Source organism: Camelus ferus, chromosome 18 (genome assembly GCF_009834535.1).
Source record: "Camelus ferus isolate YT-003-E chromosome 18, BCGSAC_Cfer_1.0, whole genome shotgun sequence".
Taxonomy (NCBI): Eukaryota; Metazoa; Chordata; class Mammalia; order Artiodactyla; family Camelidae; genus Camelus; species Camelus ferus.
Genome location: NC_045713.1, coordinates 846,739 through 857,940, shown reverse-complemented (window position 1 = coordinate 857,940; position 11,202 = coordinate 846,739). Strand labels below are relative to the sequence as shown.

At 55.0% G+C, this 11,202-nt stretch overlaps 1 long non-coding RNA gene and 1 pseudogene across 1 annotated transcript; both read left to right on the top strand.

Moving 5' to 3' along the window:
- The first annotated feature begins 627 nt into the window (after positions 1-627).
- On the top strand, positions 628-7,678 carry LOC106731063 (annotated as a pseudogene).
- A 248-nt stretch (positions 7,679-7,926) lies between these two features.
- Positions 7,927-8,937, top strand: LOC116657438. Its single transcript, XR_004312508.1, has 3 exons — positions 7,927-8,019; positions 8,427-8,489; positions 8,719-8,937. It is a non-coding gene; the product is annotated as an uncharacterized LOC116657438 (long non-coding RNA).
- The last annotated feature ends 2,265 nt before the right edge of the window (positions 8,938-11,202 follow it).

The window sequence follows — 11,202 nt, the reverse complement described above, 5'->3', positions numbered from 1 at the left end:
AGGAGTGCCGAATTCCTGGATGCTTACTGACGCCCCCCAAATTTCAACGATCCAGTACAACATCAGGGAAGTAGCACAGACTTTATTTCTACAGCACATGGTCACCTCTCCCCCAGCAGCCTTGGGAGGAGGGATTTGGGGGACTAAGGGGCTTGCTGTAAGAATAAGGCACTTGAAGTGGGAGTGAAGGGCCAGCTGTGGGTGTCTCAGCTAAGCTGGTCCTCATACAGCTTGTGGAAACAATCACCAGCAGGGAAGAAATCCCAACATCTCTCTTGGTAAAGACCAGCCCCCACTTCCTCCCCCACCGACACTTGACCCCTAACCTCACCCCAACTCAACCCTGGACCCCCTGCCACATCCAAGTCCCCAGCTCCTCCTAGATGTTGCTCCAACACCCAGACCTCAACTGCAGCCATAACCCCCAACCCCTGACCTCATCTTTCTTTATCTTCTCACCCAAACTCAGACTGAATCTCAGCCCCTGGGAATTCTGCCCCCTCCAGACCCTCAGGCCCAGAACTCAACCTCAACCCCAGGAATCAACCCAGGTCCCCATCTCTCTCAGCCACAGGCCTGCGGGAGATCCATTCCACACATCTCGTCTGTAGTAGGCTCCCATGCGTCATGCCCGGCACCAAGTGAGAACCCGACCCCCAGGAGCTCATAGGACCTGTGTTACTAGGTGGTTGTGATGATGCAGAGACCTAATGCAATATAAACACTGATATCCAAGTGTTGCTGTTACTATGATCGTCATGGTTATTAGTCCTTTCACCCTCAGCTCCAGCCCAGACAGAGTCAAATCCTGGCCCTCATGAGCTCAGACTTCCAGCCCTAACCCACCCCAGTTCTTGCTCCCAAAACCCTCTTTCCCCACTTAACCCATCTGTGTGTTTCAGCCCCACCCTCGCAGAAGACATACCTCCTCCTCTACCCCACAAAGTTAGGTCCTGGGCCACAGCTGGGGGGCTGGGGCCAGGAGGCAAGGGTCCACAGATGCTGGGATACCGAGCTCTCCAGGGCTGGAGTCTAGGACACTAGGTCTCTTGAAGTCCTGGACGACCATCATGATGATCCCACAGGGATCTGGAAGTGGCATCCCTGAACCTAGGTGTGGGACTCAAAATATTTAGCCTGATGAACACTCATCAGTAGCTTTTCCTTGGAAACTCCTGCTGTACCCAGGATTCACCCTTTAGTTGCCAGAATATGTTGATGTTGTTGGGGGGGCGGTTAGATGGGAAGGCTGGAGTGGTGGTCGGATATTGTGGGGAGGGTCAGACCCAGGATGCAGCATCAGTTCTGGCAGGGGCAGACTGCAGGGTGCCCTCTCTCGGAGATCATCTCATGTATTTCCCCACTCTCCCTCTCTGTTTCCAAAGCCCAAGTTCCGTTCTCCATCTGACGAGGGTCCTTGGGGGACTGCGGATGAGGGGCAGCTGAGCCCAGGGGTACTGGTCCGCTGTGCCAGTGGGCACCTCCCCCCGCACACCCCACTAGCCTCCCGCAACCACACGAAGCCCCCACCTAACCGCTCATGCAGGTAACAGTGCAGGCGGGGGTAGGAGGTGGGCAGAGATGGGGGTTGGGCAGGGCAGGGGGTGCTTTGGGGGCTGATTTTCCCCACCCCATCTCAGAACCTTCCCTCTGGAACCCAGCCCTCCGGGAGCCTGACCAGCCCGCGCTCTTGCCCCCCATGAAGGAAAAGATGAAGAGAAAGGTGAGGCCAGCTGTGCTGAGGACTCTCACCTCTGATCGGGGCTGGGGATGTCTGGTTGGGGTTGCAGGGCTGAAGACTAATAATGATGACAGGTGACATTTGTTGAGCAACTCCTCTGTGCCAGACACTGACCTCATGTCTTTACATGATATATGCCTTCACAGATGGAGATAGATAGCACAGAGTTAGACATTGTCTCCCATTTCAAAATGGGGAAACTGAGGCACAGCGGGGTAAGTAGCTTTCGAAGGTCATAAACCTTTGAGGAGGCAGAGGCAGGATATGAACCTTGGCACTCCAGAGTCTTAAACAGGGCACCTTCCTGTCCCCTCCTCTCTTTTGCTGGATGGGCTGCTGCTCTGCCCCTATGGCCCCCCCCAGGGTTGTGCCCTTCTCCTAAAGTTGTTCAATGGCTGCCCTCTCCGGATCTAAAGCACGGCGGCTTCGACACATCCCTCCAACAAATGTGAGCATTCAGTAGAATCTCAGAGTATGTGATGGGGATGGGGAGAGTCCTTAATGGAGGTGCAGATGCAGGGACAAGGGGAGGGTCTTAATGGGGTTGGAGTGGCCGAGCTGTTTGGGGGCAGAGCCAGGGGTGACAGTTGGGGTTTAAGGATCAAAGATGGGTAGAGTGAAGGTGAGTTTGAGAGTGAAAACCAGAAAAATTAGAGTTTGGAGGCCAGGAGTGTCAGATAAGGCAGAAAGGCCAGCATTTGGGGTACAAGCCTAGGGACAGATGGACCCCATTTACCTCAGTTGGAGGTTAGTGGCAGAGAGGCGAAGATCAGCATTTTGGGGTCAGGAGTTTTAGGGATTAGAATGTAGCCGAAAGGGAAAGTATTTGGGGATCAAAGATGTGGAGACAAGGTCAGTGAAGGGTAAACGTTAAGGAAACAGTATAAGAATTTACTTTCTGTCACACTGGACAGAAAAAGCTATACGTCAGCGCATCTGAATTTGAGGATCAGTGTTGAGATAGGAGTAGCATTTAGGGAGCAGACTGGTGAGAAGGGGGGATAGAATTTAGAGGGCTATTACGGGAGGCATGTTTAGTGTTGAGGTCAGAATTGAGGAGACAGAGGGTCAGGATTTGTGGGTTCAGAGATGGAAGAACCAGCAGAACGCGGGAGGTCAGAGGCTGGGGAGAATGAGACCGGCTCCAGGGAACAGGTCAGGGTTTGAGTTCAGATTTGGGAAAACAGGGACTGGAAATGCAGTGTTGGAGGCAAGTAGAGAATTGAGGGTCAGGGCTGGGAACAGAGTACCCGTGTTTGGGGTCAGATGAGGGGGCCTGGGAGGTGCTCGATGATGAGGCAGGTCCCAGCATCTTCATAGCTGTTCCCCAAGACCAGCACTTACTCCTGGGAGCTGAGGAAGGCATTTTCATTCTGAACCGAAATGATCAGGAGGCCACGCTGGAGATGGTGAGGGCCAGGCAGCACCGCGGGTGAGCCAAGGGTGGGAGGCTGGAATTAGGAGGTGCTGGGGTCTTACAGGAGCTTTTTCGTCAATGCTCTGCAACTCTTTCTAGCCGGACTACCTGGGTGTTCTCCATCAACAATGTCCTCATGTCTCTCTCAGGTCTGGCTGTCTGTTGGTAGGGATGGGTTGGGGTGGGGGGTCAGAACTTAAGGAGTCAATGGTCAGCGTGTGGGAGCTAGCTGGGCACAGCTGAAAAAAACACTTAGGATCCCCTTCCACAGAGCCCACAATTCAAATCCCAGACACGTTTTCAATGTAGGACTTGGGGCAAGAGACTTTGGCTTCCCAAGCCTCTGTTTCCCCATCTGTACAATGGGGCTCACAATACTGCCACGTCTCAAGTCAGTTTTGAGGTCATTCCTACAGTGAGTTAGTGTTTACATTTCTTTGATGGTCATATGACAGTCCTTATCCCACACTGTACTAAAGTAGAGTGACCGAGCTGTATGTTAAAATTTTGTGTCATTGTTTTACAAACGCTTTGTGTAAAGAATTTCTCATTTGTGAGGAAACACCAAGCCAGATAGGATTTGTGAGCTCATTAATATCACATGTGGGATGAGAAACTTTTACAGAATCTCTAGGTATGTTTCTTCTTAAACTTTTGTAATATGTGTAACTTCAGCTGACTGGTTAAGTGTCCATAGTTCTCATGTGACTACAGGCACCACTAGGGTTAGGAACGTACTTATTTTAGGCACCATTGTTCACCAGAAACAAGCACACTGCCTGGCCTCCTGTGGGCATTTAAAATATGTTAAGTGAGAAATGAACATATACAGGTGCTTGAGATTTAAAGGCTTGGACGTTTCAAAGGGATGGGGCCTAGGGAAGGGATGGGGAAAGCTGGGATTGTGCAGTACCCTATAAATTCCTGCTTCCCCTAAATACACACACCCTGCAGGAAAGACCCCGCACCTGTATTCTCATAAATTCCTGGGCCTGCTGGAACGGAAAGAGGCCAGAGCAGGAAGCCCCATTGCTCACATCAGTCCCCACCGGCTACTAGCAAGGTACGAGACCCCTGTGGAACCACAGACCCCGCTAATATCTGATTCCTGCCCCTACCCCCCACCCACCACACACTCACGCCTACGTTCTTCTGCAGAAAGAACATGGTCTCCACTAAGATCCAGGATACCAAAGGCTGCCAGGCGTGCTGTGTGGGTGAGCGAGAATCTCGTGGATATTCAGAGGGGAGCGGGGCCAGGGGCATGACTTGGACTGTAGCCACTGAAGAGGGTTGCAGAATTAAGGCAGGGTGTCCAGAGCCCGGGGAAAGATGTGTGGCCTTTGGGGGCGCGGGGCAGGGGAGACAGGATTGACCCTAACCCATCCTTCCCCACCTCCACAGCGGAGGGCGCTAGCTCCGGGGGCCCGTTCCTGTGTGGGGCATTGGAGACATCCGTGGTCCTGCTTCAGTGGTAGCAGCCCGTGAACAAGTTCCTGCTGGTCCGGATAGGGGGCCTGTAAGCACTGGGGACTTTGTCAGGTTCTGTGGCGGGGGCCTTCCACTCTTCTGCTGAGAGCTCTTTGAAGTCGGGCTTCCACCCGAGGTCTCTTCCCAATCTCCCCAAGAGCCTGCTCTCCTGGAGGCTCCTCCTTCTGAGGCCCTCCGGTTCTTTAAGCCCCGCCCTTCGCCCCGGGCCTAATTCTTCTTCAGGCCCTGTGCCCCGCCAGGTCTCTTAGGAGACCCTATTCAGGTTCTTGGAGCCTCTAAGACTTTGGTGCCTCGGAGGCCACGCCCCCTGGGGGGCCCGGCCTTTCTGTCACCAAGGCGGCACGCCCCCTAGTGGAAGCCACGCCCACTCTGAGACCACACCCCTCAACTTCTAAGCCCTCTGAAGCCTCAGCCCCTCAAGTTTCTAGGTGGCACCTCCCAAGACTGAGGGCTCCGGAAATCCTTCGGGAGCCCCAGGCCGACTCTCTTCCAAGGCCCCGCCCCTCCCAGGCCCCGCCCCAAACCTCCTCTGAGTCCGCCCCTTCCCGAGCGGCCCGCAGCAGGTGCTCTTCCCGCTACCCACGCCTCTGCCGGTGTTCTCACTGCTGACCGGGCCAGGCTCCGAGCTGCCCGCCGTGTGCATCGGCGTGAGCCCCGGGCAGCCGGCGAAGTCGGTGTTCTTCCACGCCGTGCGCTTCGGCGCGCTCTCCTGCTGGCGGGGCGAGATGAGCGCAGGTGAGTGGGACAGGTCCTGGGAGGGGTGCGGCTTATCAGGTTAGCGGCGTTGGGTCTGGGTAGCTGGGCGGTGCTTAGCCTGAAGCGTAACTGGGAAGCGGGCTGAACTAAGAGGGGACTGGAGAACGTTGGGTATATATAACTGGTGAGATGGATGACGGGGAGGGGGAGAAGGAGGGTGTGAGGAGCTCTGTGATGGGTGGGGTTTAGCCTGCTTGCCTGGGGATACAGAGGATGCCTAGCAGAGTTTAGGGGAATGAGGTGGAATTGGTCCTTGCACTTCCGCCTCTCCACTAGAGCAAAAGGAACCAGTATAAGTGACTCAGGTCGAGGTAGACAAGGTGACAGTCACTTCTGGATTTCTGATGTGCACCTCTGTCTCTGACCATCTCCCTGTCTCCACAAAGGTCAGGAAAGGAAGGACTTCATTAGGAAGTCCTAGGCGGGGAATCTGAGGCCCACAGAGAAGAATTGACTCACATCACCAGCTGTCAGACCTGCTCTGTGCCCTCTCTGTCTGTGTCTATATTGTCCCCTCTGAATCTCTCTTTCTCAATGTGTCTGTTATCCCACTTCTTGGTCTCTGCCCAGCTCATTCTTTATCTGCCTCAGTTTGGGTCTGTTTCTTATTTTCTGTCCCTGACTCTGTCTCTCTCTGCCTTTCCTCATTTTAACAAAGTCACATCACCTCCTGCTCAGAGCCCTCCAAGGCTTCCATTTCCCTCCAACTATAAGGCCAAATTTCGCATCACAGCCCACGAGTCTGACGCCCACAACCACCCCAGGCTGACCCACCTTCTCTCCACTCCACCCACTTTGCCATTTTCCAGGCCCACCAAGCAATTTCCTACCTCCGGGCCTTTGCACTTGCTCATCTTGTTCACGTTGAGTGGGAATGCTCCCATCCTCAACCCCGTCACCTTCTCAGAGTTGCTTTGCTGATCACCCAGTCTAAAATGTCATACCCCTTCCCACACATATTTCCTGTTGTCTTTTCTTGCTTTTGTTTTTTTTCTATTTATTTGCATCTCACATACTGTTTCTTTCACCTATTTCTCTTGTCTACTGTCCGTTTCTCCCACTGGAACATTCTCTCCACGAGGGTGGGGATCTCTGTCTCTGTGTCCACAGCTGTGTCCCCATTGCCTACCACGGCGCCTGGCACACAGTAAATGTGTAGTCTGTTGAATAAATCTATCTCCCTCTGGCCTCTGGTTCCCTGCATCGCTGCCGCTCTTTTGCTGACCATTCCTTGTCCCCTCCTGTTACCCCCTCCCCATGTGGTACGTGGTGTGGGTGGCAGCCAGGGGCTCCTGGGGCCAGGTTTCCTGGTCCCCATCTGACACCATGCCGGGGTGACCTTTGCAGTCACAGGTCCCCTGTCAGAGCTCCAGATCAGCTAAGTCTGCCGGGAAGTGCTCCATGTGAGGCGATGCTTGGTGGGTTTGGGTGGGGGGAGGCGATGCTTGGTGGGTTTGGGTGGGGGCAGGTCCCTGCTCACACCCCCAGAACACTCACAGCCCCCCTCTCCACCCTCCTCCCCAGGGACTGGCCTATCTACACTCACAGAAGAAGATACACCGGGACATCAAGGTGATCTAGGGGCAGAAAAGTAGCCTTGGTGGGTGGGGGCCTCTGGGAGATGGTAGTGGTATTTGGAGGGCTCAGGCGGTGTGTGACCAGGGAGCAGAGGCAGAGTTGGGCTGGCAGTAGGGAGGGGTGTCTCTCACAGCCTCTGATCCCCCCTCTCTTCCCCAGGGATCCAACATCCCCATCAACGACCCTGGGGAGGTCAGACTGGGTGAGTGTGGCTGGTGGGGGTGGGGAGGGGGACTGGCTGGGAGCCAGAGGGGACAGGGACCCTAGGTCAGTATGTCTCTCCCTCTGCCTCCAGCTGACTTTGGTATATCGGCCCAGATCGGGGCCACACTGGCTCAACGCCTCTCTTTCTTTGGGACACCTTACTGGTGAGGGGTGCCTGGCTGGCAGCCAGGGGTGGTGCGGGGTTGGTGGTGGTGGGCAGCGGCTTTCCCCACCGTGGATCTCTGGGTATCTCCATCCTGCCTTTTGCCCTGCCTCTGCCTTTCTCTGTTGAGCGTTCTGTGTACTCTGTGGCTCTCCCTTGAGTTTTCCATTTCCCTAGGTCTTTCTGTGCATGTCTCCCCTCCACGTGTTTTTCTCAGTGTTTGTGTTGATTTTTATCCAGATCTCTGTCTCTCCATATCAATCCGTGGTTGTCTTTTCTGTCTGTTTCAGTCTGTGGCTCTCTCTGTCTCTTTGCCTCTCTCTGTCTATGTTTTCTAGTCTATCTCTGACTCTCTGTCTTTACCTCTCTCCGTATTTATTTCTGTCTCTCTGCCTCTTTGTGTCTGCGTCCAACTCTCTCTGTGTCCCATTCTCCGGCTCGCTCCCTGTCTCTCTCCTGTCCCCCCACCCCCTACCTAGGAGTCTCCCCTCCCCTTCATCATGTCACCCCTGGCTCTCTGAGGGTCTCTGCCCCTAGGATGGCTCCGGAAGTGGCGGCCGTGGCCATGAAGGAGTAATACAACGAGCTGTGTGACATCTGGTCTCTGGGCATCACAGCCATGGAATTAGCCAAGCTACAGCCACCACTCTTTCACGTTCACCCTCTCAGGTAGGCAGATGTGGCAGGTCCCCCTGGTCCCAGAGATCCCACTCGACTCTGACCCTGAACACCACCCCCGCCTGCTTCCCCACATCAAGACCCCCCTACAGGGGATCCCTCTCCCTTCAAGCCCAACCCGAGAACCTCAACCCAGAAAGCATTTTCTCCAGTCCACACCAGGAGCCCCCAGTGCAGGGAGTCCTGCCTTGAGGCTCCCCCGAACCCTCTGGAACTCTGTAACATGATGCGCAGCATCCCCTGGAAGTGGCGTCCTATGCATCGTAAAACCTACCCCTCATTCTCCTCCTGACCCTCACTGCTCTCTGCTGACCTCAGTGCCATCGGGGGTCCCTCACATCGTGAGATCTGACCTCCACTGAGAAGTCTGAATCCCATGTTCTGTCCTTGCTTTCTAGAATTCTCTTCCTCATGACCAAGAGTGGCTATCAGTCTCCTCGGCTAAAGGAAAAAGGCAAATGGTAGGAGAGAGTCATGGGAAGGCCGGGGAGAGAGGGCAAAGTCAGGACTGATGGTCTGATGGGAGGGTCTCTGGTCCCCTCATCACAGAACTTGCCTTTTGGGGGGGTTATTTATTTATTTATTTACTTTTAGAGGAGGGGGTTGAACCTAGGGCTTCCTGCATGCTAAGCATGCGCTCTTAACACTTGAACTGTACCCTCCCCCAGTACTTGCCTTTTTCTTCCCAAGGTCGGCTGCCTTCCACATCTTCGTCAAAGTCACCCTCACCAAGAGCGCCAAGAAATGACCTGGCGCCACCAAGTTGCTCAGTGTAAACCTCCCCTCCCTGAGCAGCCTTCCCAAACTCACCCCCTGTGAGAACCCCCCCAGGGCCTCCCTCGGCTCCCTAGAACACTGATGATTTTATTCCACAGAACGCCTATGGCCCTTTCAAAGTCCCTGCTCCCTCTGAAATCCCCAGGGCTCTGCCTTCCAAGACCCTCCAAATTGTACCCCAGACCTTTCCCCCAAGATATGCTGAGTTCTAAAACCTCACAAGTTGCCAACGGCTTCAGGACCCATTCCTGGGGGTTCTCTGGAATTCCAGGGGACACCCGAGACACCTCTGGAATTCTCCAACTTCTCTAAATTCGTCTGATCCCTTCAGACACCTCAGAATCCCCCAGTGGGCAGCTGCCCAGACTTCCCCGCCTTCTTCCTCTATTGGCACCTTCACCGCCAGATTCCCTTAGATGGGTTCTCAAGCCCCTGTGCCAGCCCTCTCCCTGCAGCCCAGCCCTCTGTCTGCTGACCGCCTCCTCCTCCCACCCCCAGCACCGACTGGTGTCCCAGCCCGGGCTAAACAGAGGCCTGATCCTAGAGCTTCTTGACAAACTGAGGAACCCAGGGAAGGGGGCAGCTGTTGGCGAGATTGGAGATGAGGAGCCTGAGGTGAGTGGGCCTTGCTTGGATGACAATAGCACTGGACGGTGCCCACCTTTGCTCAGGCTGCTCCCCTGCCTGGTGTGTCCTTTGTTGCCTCTCTTAGAAGGAGAAAAGCCAGGGAGCATGGGGGGCTTGGCACAGAGCTGGGGGCACAGAGGTTACGGGAGAGCCGAGGGCTCCAGACTGGGCTGCTGGAGGCCGGTGGGCCTGACGCGGCTGCCGCTCTGCCCAGCTACCCCTCGCCATCCCTCGGCGGATCCGATCCACCCATCGATCCAGCTCTGTGGGGATCCCAGATGCGGACTGCTGTCGTCAGTAGAGAATCCTTAAACTTTGGAGACCCTTGTAACCCCCTCATCAGATTGCCAGAGACCCCAGAGACCCTCCTCGCTTCTAAACAGACCCTCAGAGGCCCCCCATTACCATCTGATCCCACAAGAGGCCCCAGAGAACCTCATCTACAAAATGATTCTAGAGACCCCTACCTCTCCGCTCTGCACACGGACCCCATAAGATTTCCTATAACCACCAGGACTCCCAGAGACCTCAGAAACCTTGTTCTGATCCCAGATACCCAAGTGGAATCTAAAAACAAACACTCTATAAACATGTTGAGCCCCCATCGCCCTGATCACAAATCTTGACCCCAAAATGAGACCCCTGTAAACCAAGATCCCTCCCCTGAAGGGACAGCTCCACTCCTAAGATCCTGGCTGCAGACCACACCCCACCCCAGTTCTATTCTTTCTATGCCCGAATCCATGTTCCCAGCTCACTGTGTGTCACCTGCATACAACCCCACCCCAACCCCCATGGCGGCACATAGAGTTCATGATGCTCAGAGGCATGTAGTCCAGACCCACAGCTGACAAGGTGAGATGCCTCCCCACTGCCCCGCCGCCCTCCCCTCCCCCTGGGCCACTGCTGACTCTTTCCTATCCCACAGGCTCGCTTACAACCCCCTGGAGGCTTCAAGAGCAGCAGTCCTAGGTCAGGGACCCTCAGCGTGGGAGGGGGGCTGGGATATGTGTGGGGACCGCCCGAGGCTCATGCCTGTCCCTACTCAGGAGGAACCTGTCAGAGTCCGAAGGATGACTAAGAACGTGGACCTGTGAGAGAGCGCCTCAGACCCCACCAAGCCCCACCATCCATGACCCCAACCTCAGCCCCTGCTTTCCTTCCACCACTCAGGCTGACAAACCCCCCCCTGGCTGGACACTCAGTTACCCACACCTACCTTCACCCGTAACCCTGACCTCCCCACCATGCCCCACTCTACTCCCCACCAACGCTTGACCCCTAACTATCACCCCAAATCAACCTTGACCCCCTGCGACAATCCTTAGTACCCAGCCACTCACGTCATTCACTGATTCATATTGGGCTGCTGCTCCAGACTGAGCTCCTCGAGGAGCAGGGAGCCCTGCTGCTCATCGCACTTGCTGAAGCCCAGCATTGGTGCTGGCACCACACTCTGTAGGACTCCTTTGCTCGAATGTATGAATGAATGATGAATTGAATGAATGAACAAATGAATGAGTAAACTGATTTTTCTCTTCCTTCCCCAGGCCTGTGGTAGTGGAGACACGCCCAGCAGATGATCCTACTGCCCCCAGCAACCTCTATATCCAGGAATGAGTCCCGGGGTTGGGGGGGTGTGTTAGGAATCAGTATCTGCACACCCTCCCCTCCACAGTGGACACAATATTGTGGTCATGACATGCCTCTTGTGCTCCCAATAAACGTGATTTTACCGTCTGCTGTCATCTGGATTTCTGGGGGAAGGGG